Raw genomic sequence first — 8,457 nt, 5'->3', positions numbered from 1 at the left:
CAGTGATGATGTTTTTTTTATATCCCAAAGGTCATAGGTCAGCTGCTCACACTGACAACGTAACATTCTGCACGTGTCTGGCCTTTATTTAACGTCTGATCTCAGAAAAGGGACGAGTTTGACGTCACCAGCTACAGCCGAGTTGGCAAAGGGATACAACCAGGCAGGTTTGTGTGCACTTTGACGTTGTGTAATATTGAATGTCAATGTCGCGACAGATGGTCGAGGGGTTTCGTCAAACTGCATCAGTACATACTTTGTTGGATCATATTCATGTTCCAATTGACCAGTACGATGAAACGTACGATGTTCATATTTGTCTAACCATTTTTTTTGAATTTGTATTTGTGTTGCAACCTGTGAATATTTTCAGGAATATCATATTAATTATATTTGTAATAAATTCTTCAACAATGAGCTAATTTTAAATCATTGGTCAGTGCATTAACTCTTTTTTAAAGTTATTTTTGGCTCATCATGTTATTTGCAATGGTGATAGTACAGAGAAATGGGAACAGAGTCAATCATGCACATTTCAGGTTTAGATTCCATTAGTATGGAACGTGTACTTCGTGGGTACTTAACATGTTTTTAAAAACAAAATAAAACATGAAGGCATGTTTGAAAATGCCAAATGTAACTTTTATTTTCGACCTTTAAGACAAAGTAGTTCTCACAAATAAAGGTGTGTCATCGTACATCAACAACACAACATGGACTGGTGTTGTAATACTCATTCAAACACATCTAAAGTATAATAGTGTCCATACAAACAACTATTTGTACACTGTGAATTTGAAACAACGCACCTCAAACAAAGAGAACCACTGTCATTAGTGTTATTCAAACGACATGTTTTAATTGAAATACATTTTTCTGTCATGTAAATCATGTAGATTTGATTCAGTGGAAAACAACTTTCAACTGATTGTGCTCAATGAACAGCAAATCTCCACAGAGAGTACATGTACAATCTGTGTACATGTGTCCAGGGGTGTAAAAAAAGTCTTAAACCCTGTGTGGACGTGGCTGTTACTGTTTTCACCAGCGACCACCGTCCGTTCAACCAGCGTCCAACCAGGAAAGACGACTGGTCATTTGATACATGATTATTTATGGTTGGACGGTTTGGATTTCAAATCTTTGTGCATGAATTGCGGTTTCAGGTGAAAGGGGCAGAACGGGCTTGTGATCATGTATTTGCACACTGCAGGAACTGTCTGAGACCGATTTATTTACTTTGATGACTTCACTTGCGTCTGGTCTGCGCTGCAATGGGCTGACTGGTGTCTGGTCCATGTTCCCAAACATCATAACTCTGCCAAACTACTCTGCAATGCATCACCCACACGAGTTTATACGCTGATCTTGATGTATGTCGTATTTTTTGTTTTGTTTTTTAACAGCCAAATATTTTGAAAATGACTTTAAAGAGTCCCTCTGCTCCAGTCTGGCTGGTAAACCTCATTAAAGTGTTATTTGGTGGATTTAGGAGGTGGGGGGGGGGGGTCTGTCAGGGAGAAACATTAGTGGTTCCACTTCAGCTGAACCTTAAAGTCAAGACAATCAGCAGTTTGACATGTCGTCGTATATCATTGCTACCAGACACTCTATGCGTGCTGTCGGAGAAATGCAATAATATGGTTTCTGGTAACGTATGACTGATTGTATACGAGGCTGTGTGTGCTGCGGTCTGCAGCTCAGGGGGAATGGTGGTATACAGAACTCACTTCACACTGCTTTCCAGCTGTTAGCAGCTGGGCATACACTGCTCCATTTTACAAATGCTGCACGTAAGAAAGAAAGAAACACTTTATTTGTTCTGTAAGGGAAAATTCCAAGAGGGACATCATCTCGTCCACCATTTGTGGACAACTTCTGGTTCTGGGATTCCCGCCACTCATATGTTGTATCTCAAATTGCATACTCCCATTAGTACACTATCCACACTATGTCCTTACTCGTAAAGTGCGCAAATTTTTACAGTGTTGTTCCGTCTCACATCAAGCAGTGCCATCACGCACTTAATGGAAATGACGTTTAAATGAAACTTAGCTGCCGCATTTACACATCAAGCCTCAGACGTCACATCTTGAACCACAATCTACAGGGAAGACAACAACTTGTCACACTCAAGCACCAAATGAACAACACAATTACACGTCAGTGCCTGAAAATGTGTACCAGCTAGCAAGCTAACGTTAGCGTTGGCTGGGACTCCATGGGTAGGTGATAGCCCCTGTGGTGCTGCAGGAGTCGCTGTTGACTGCCGCCATCTCACAAACAAAGGCAGGTCATTTCTACATCACTAAGATGTCGTCAAATGAGCGGTTGCAGCAAAAGTTGCAGTGCTCTGAACGGCTGTCGAGGTTTCTACCTGTTCAGTCGTAGGTAACCGTCTCAGTTGTTCTGATCTGGTGATGAGTACCGATGTGGGACCCATCTGTAGCTGTGTGGCGTGTACATCCACAACAAACATGGCTGACTTTTGGACAGAGGACAAGGAGGACGCGCTGATGAATATTTTTGTTGCAACTGGGTTTTCTGAGCCGTAGCTTAAAATGCTATGCTAACAAAATAATGAGGCGGCAAAGGCCAGAGTGCACGTTTCACTTTGGTCTGGACTGGACTTAAGCGAGCATGGTGCATTGTGGGCAGATTGAAGCAACCTCTCTTTGACCCTTCTGCTCACTCCTTGTAGCTTTGAAGAAGAAGAAAGAAAAACATCTTTATAGGCTAAATAAATTATGGCTATTTTTTTTAATCTTATTTATATTTCAAATGGAACACCTCTTATATTGGAGATTGATGTGATACCTTGACAAATCATTTTTTTAAAGCGTTTTAAGATTTTTGTCAAGTCATAGTTTGCAGCACATCTGACATTTGAGCCAAATTGAAAACCTGATAAACTTGCCTTTGAAACAAGGAATCCCGTTCCTGACATTTGAAGAAATACGCATTTGGAGTCCTGTCGTATCCAATAACAACGTATATCCTAAAACTTTATACATTATCTTCATTTTAGCGAAGCTTTGCTGCTCCAGATGAACTTTCTTTCGTGGGACAGGGGCTAAAATGGCTCTTGATAATGAAGGTTGCAGACCCCTGATTTGTGGGTTCAAGGGGAGTCAGGATTCAAATGGTAACCCTCTGGACGACCTGCTCTTCCACTGAGCCACAGCTGGAGCTGTTGTTTCCAAATCATAACAGAAGTTCTCCCAGGGAATTTCACTCCTTTGATGATTGGACAGACATTCTAGTGTCTGAGCCACGCATCAATAGCAGCCCGATCGATTGTCATAGTGTGTACTCAGCTCTCCAAACAGTGATTGAAACTCACTGGGTGAAGTGTGGATGATGTTGTTTGACTGACTGGGATCAGTGCGAGCATGTACGTGTGCGGGAGGTGAAAAGGTTGGCAGTGTTTTTAACGAGCCCTCTGGTCGGCACTCCTTCCCCCGAGAGGATGTGCAGTCCCCATTTCAAGGCAACGATGCAACCACCCCGCAAACAAGAAGACAAGACTGTTTGTACGGCATGCAATCAGATTAATGGGCTCTTGCAGTGAGTAGATTATTTTATGGTCGACTTGTTGTTTGAAACCTGATGACAGAGAAACCTCGGTGCTGCCATGATGCCCCACAGCAGCATCAGTGGGTTATTACACAACCTTGCTCTCCCCAGACAACAAATACACACCTAAATGTTTGGCAAAGGCCCTGGGAATACTGAAGCTTACACACACACACACAAAGAAAAGACAGCTGTGTGTTTAGGTGATATGCATAAAAGGAATAAAATAACAATTTTTTAAAAACGTGGGTGCAGCAGGATGTTTCCAAGTCCAGATGGTGAGAAGCACATGTATTAATCCTTCCTAAAAATAGGAATAGAAAACAGTATGTAAAAAACGTAACGCATGTGTCATATTCTTTCAATTGGAATCAAGTTTTTACCTTTTACCTACATCAGAATGAATACTGAATACTTGTATTTTATTACAATACTATATTTCTCTTTTTATATCTCTGTTCATTGTTTACCGATATCATCATTGTTACAAGAGGGCAGTATAGGGGATCTTTTACATTTAATGGATCTTAGACCACAAAGGAAATGGACAAGAATGTGTTTGAAGATGTTCGATTGGTCTGAATGTGACCACTGAACTGAAATGAGTTGGACGTCCCTGGTTCTTATCACATGAGATAAGAACATATAACATCACCCTGAGACACATGACATATTGAATACATTTTGTAAGGTTGTACTGAAACATTTAAATCCGGGGTCACCATCGTGGGCACCAGGTAGCCCGCAGGGACCATGTGAGTGGCTATAGGTCGGTTCTAAAAATAGCACTGTGATGCACAAACCTTTTTAAATCACTTTTGATGGTTCTAATTAAAGTTTAACTGTGCACTTTTGTTATTTTCTCAAGTGTGTATCAAACCGGCAGCCCTCTGGATTACTCAGAAGTAGCTCGCAGTTTCAAGAAGCTTGTTGACCCCTGATTTAAAGGATCTCAGAGTCTCTCCGTTCTGCTCATGTATTCATGATAAGCAGGTCTGGAGTTCGGTTTGTCCCCCAGAGGGGGGTCATGGGTGTTAAAGTCATCAACTGTCAATGTAGACGGAGGTGTTTCTTCCTGTGTCTGTCTTCCATCTGCTGTGACATCTTTATGGTCTGGAGAGTTTTGGAACCAAGCAGTACCATCCGGAGTGCTGCGTCTTAACTTGTGTTTGTGACACACAGGTGGCCATCTTGATTAGAAGGATGTTTGCTGTGGGACAGGTTCTGGGGGAGTTGATCCCAGCAGGGGTCACGCTGGTGTGACCTTCACTTCAGTGGTGAGAGAGGAATGATTTCAGCCACGGTGTCTGTTACTGCCTCAGACCCTTCTGTGTCCTCTGGTGGTGACCTCCTCCAATTTGAAAAGACCTCCATGACGTCTGCAGGTTGACAGCTTCAGAGATAAATACCAATAGATAAATACCAGGTTTCACTGTCACTTTTCTACCTCCATAAAAAAGAACTTTGACAAACTACTGTAACACTGATCCGTACCCGTCAGTCTCTCACTGTTTTCCCAACCAACCTTTGCCTGAAATTCCAGAGTGTCTGTATGGTCAGCTGCAGGTGCGCTGGTCCTCCATGTCCTCACCCTCCTCCTACATCTCTCCTCTCCAACCTAAGTCTCCTCTCCAGTGCCCCGGTCTGGATTACAGCATGTCTGCCCGCTCTGTGTTCACTCATTATCAGATATTAACATGTCTCTCTGGTTTGGCCGTCTTCCCTCTACTCTCAAAATGACTGTTGTTACCTTAAAAAAACAAGCACTGTGCCAGGTTTCCACTTCCAACCGCCTTCTTTCCATTTTAAAATCCCGTAATGGGTTGTTGGCCATCGACTCACGTCCAAAAATAATTCTATAAACCGTACGATCTTGTTTTTTTTGTGTGGAGCATATTGAAGCTGTTCTAATTAACGTGACAAATGACCTTCTGACTGCACCTGGTTCAGGTCTTGTTGACGTCCCCCTCTCGGTGCCGTCTGACACAGAATCCTCCTCACCAGCCCGTTGGCTCGCTGGAACTTACTTTATTATGATTACTGTTGCAGTTTGTGGAAACGCCACATGTTTCTAACTCTATATCCTCTCTGAACTTGGCAGCACAGGACACGTAGGTCTCCAGCTAGGTCTCCAGCTGCTCTGCTGGATCTCCATCAGTTTAGGATTTAATTGTCTACATGCAACTTCCATCGCAGTTACATTACTGCCAGGAGTTTACAGTTTAAAATGTACGATTACAATTTTAGCGACATCTGAACTATTTCTGCCAAAAGCTAGTCTAGATGTTTGATGATATTATCATTGTCCTGATTTAGTGTGTGAATGAATGATGATGATGATGATGTCACTTGGTGTGTTTTGTGATTTTAGAGCAGTTCGACAGTAGACAGTGATGCTGCTGCGGTAAAATTCAAACACGGACACGTCTCAACATTAGAAACATTTCAGAACGTTCATCGAACATTAACAAAACGAGTGGGATGAGTTACAAAGTCATTGACACTATTAATACATTTTGGTCTTGCTGGTGAGGAACAAGTATAATTTACACAGAAAACTTTGCAATAACAAGCGGTTGAGAAAGTAAAGAACCAACGGCCACATGAATTCATGGTCAACTAATCATATCTACAGCCGTCCCCGATGAAATCATGTCTCATTTAATGAAACGTCTAGTTAATGTCTCATTTAATGAACTGCAATTAAATGTCTGAGTGAAGTGGAAAATGTTCTAATGCCATTAATCATCCCTGTCAGCGTCTGTTGACAAATCGCAGTCTGCGATGGAGCAGCGTGACCTTCTTTCTTTCTTTGTGGAGTTTCCTGTGTTCATGTTGTTGATGACCTGACTTTGACCTCTAATTGATTGAATTCCTTTATGAATTGAAGGTGTGCGAGTCACTTTGTACTCAAAGAGTCACTGTAGAGGCTCTCAGGGGGTTGTTGCATACGAGCAGGTCTACAGGGTGGATTTTTAATGTGAAGAGGTCTGAGACACATTTTATATTTCATGATTGCAGTCAGAAACCCACCATTCCTTTGTCGTACGTCTTTATTCAAGTGTACATTATGTACAATAATAAGTTATATATACAGTTACATGTTTGTTCTGTGGTTTCTACATGTTTTACAACATTGCGTTACCTGTCTGGCTTCTGTAGGTTTTCTGAAAACGGTCCATAGACGGTTTGCAAAAAGCTGAAAAGGTCGGGTTCCTGTTGGACTTGAAATGCTCTAAGGAGGCTGTGTGGGTGTGTGTGTGTGTGTGTGTGTGTGAGAGAGAGAGAGAGAGCTTTCCTAACAAACGAAATAAAATAAAAATATGAATACACGCTAAATAAACAATGATTCATTCATGGAACTGGAGACCAGCCCCAGGTTTTAAAATGTATCGTATGAGGGGACCGAGGCTGCTGATGAGCCGGTGCCAGAGCGTCATCCGTCCACATCAGATGAAGATCAATCGCAATCCTATGAAAAGGATTGTGTTGACAAACGACATTGCGTTGCTTGTTGCATCTCAGTGTTGGCGCTTCCGACGGGAGCTTTAACTCAAACAGCGTGTTTAAGTAGAACTGGTTGCGCTGACAACCTACACAGCTACACATCGTTCTCATTTCACACCGAGAACAATACGACACTGAAGTACAACCGTAGTGTTACTACCACGGTGACTGGCTGCCCAGTGGAGCTGCTCCCCGCGGCAATTAGTTCCACGTCCTGCTGTGGCATCGCTCCCTTTAATACGGCGTTTTACTACTTTTCCACTGAGCGCTCTTTGCGGTTAAGTGGCCCTAAATGCTTAATTGGGTGCTGGAAATCACAAGACACTTTGCACCCACACTGAAAACCGCAACAGTTTAGCCTGTTAGGGGCCCAGGAGCCACACGCCAAATCATTAAGGCTGGCGGCAGCACTAGACCGAAAGTAGGGGAGGAAGGGGAGGAAGGGGAGGAAGAGGGGGGTGGAAGGTCACAGCCAGGGTCGCTGCTGAGGAAGCACTTTCCCTTTAAGAGTCTGTCTGTGCACTTACAACGCTGTGCATGTACACAAAGCACAGAAATAAACACATATTTATGATGAAAAAAGTGTTTCCATTCACTTCCACACTAATTAATCCAAGAATTGTAGAAGTATATATATATTACATAAATTATATGTGTGTGTGTGTGGTAATGGGTAATGTGAAGTGAAATGGGAAATATGCAAGTTACCTGGGTTATTTGCACATAAGCTAGCATTGATAACGTTAATGACGTTAGCTAGCTACCTAGGTAGATGTAGTAGTTTTGCACATTACCAGAAAAACAGTTTGCAAACCACCTGTCCCTCCGGGTTGTATGCAAATGCAGTATCTTCGTTGTAAATAAACTGTGTCTAAATAAACTCTTCAGAGTGATGTGGCTGGTTTTAGAGTGAACGGTGACATTTTCTAGTGTTTACGATTGTGCCTCAAACTACCCGAGGAACGCTGACACATCGTAAAACAGCAACGATATGTGACGGCTGAAGCACCTTTGTCGGTCTCTGTAGCTGACAGCTTCTTCCTCCTGATGCAGACTGGACCCAGTGAGCCCACGGTTCTCTGCTGGGAAATGATCCACTGAGTGCACTTCCACTTGGAGTACACACACACACACACACACACACAAACACACACACACACACACAGGAGTGCACAACATAACAACATATGGCATATGGCAACATATGAAGATGTTTGGTTTTCATTACTGTCAGTTTAAGTGAAAACATAATTGAAATATCTCTTCCTCATTTCAGGATTAACAAAACTCTGAACAAACCCCAGGTCATGGGTTTGTTGCTTTCACACAGCACACTGTTGAAACACCCCCCATTGAAAATGTTACTTTCTTCTT

The sequence above is a fragment of the Lampetra planeri genome, unplaced genomic scaffold (assembly GCF_965212315.1).
Source record: "Lampetra planeri unplaced genomic scaffold, kcLamPlan1.2.h2 scaffold_453, whole genome shotgun sequence".
Classification (NCBI taxonomy): Eukaryota; Metazoa; Chordata; class Hyperoartia; order Petromyzontiformes; family Petromyzontidae; genus Lampetra; species Lampetra planeri.
The sequence above is the reverse complement of the archived record's forward strand: the minus strand, read 5'-3'. Positions refer to the sequence as shown.